The following is a 902-nucleotide window of genomic DNA, read 5'->3' on the forward strand; positions in this document are numbered from 1 at the left end:
TGCAACATAATTTGATATATGTATATATTGCAAAATAATTACCACAACAAGGTTAGTTAACACATCCATAACTTTACGCTCTTACCTTTTTTTTCTGGTGAGAACATTTAGGATTTACTCTCAAAGCAACTTTCAATATAAAATGCAATATTGGTAAATATAGTCACCATGCTGTATACTGGCTCTCCTGAACAAATTAGTCTTATAATTGTATGCTTGCAGCCTTTGGCCACCTTTACTCATTTTCCCCACCTCTTCCAACTTTGCCCCTGGCAAACACCAATCTACTCTGTTTCTGGGTGCATTTTCTGGGTGCACATATAAATTAGATCATACAGTATTTGTATTTCTTTGTCAAATGGCAGCATATTCTTTTTACAGCTGAATAATATTCTATTTGAAATATATATCACATATTCTTAATGCATTCATCTTTTGATGGACACTTAGGTTGTTTCTCTGTCTTGGCTATTGTAAATAATACTGTAATAAATATGGCAGTGCAGATATCGCTTCAAGATAGTGATTTCATTTTCTTCAGACATGTACCCAGAAGTGGGATTGCTGGATCATATGGGAGGTCTATTTTTACTTTTTTGAGGAACCTCCATTCTGTTCTCCTTAGGAGTTGTACCAGTTTACGTTCCTCTTAATAGAGTGCATAGATTCCCTTTCCTCCACATTTGTCAGCACTTGTTATCTCCTGTCCTTTTGATAATTGCCACTCCAACAGATGTGTGGTTTTGATTTGCATTTCCCTGAAGATTAGTTGAGCACCTTTTCATAAACCTGTTGGCAATTTGTATATCTTCTTTGGAAAGATGTATATTCAGGTCTTTTGCTCAATTTTTTTTTTTCAGTTGGATTAGTTTATTGCTGTTGAGTTGTGTAAGTTCTTATTT

This window comes from Pteropus vampyrus, unplaced genomic scaffold, assembly GCF_000151845.1.
Source record: "Pteropus vampyrus isolate Shadow unplaced genomic scaffold, Pvam_2.0 Scaffold3, whole genome shotgun sequence".
Classification (NCBI taxonomy): Eukaryota; Metazoa; Chordata; class Mammalia; order Chiroptera; family Pteropodidae; genus Pteropus; species Pteropus vampyrus.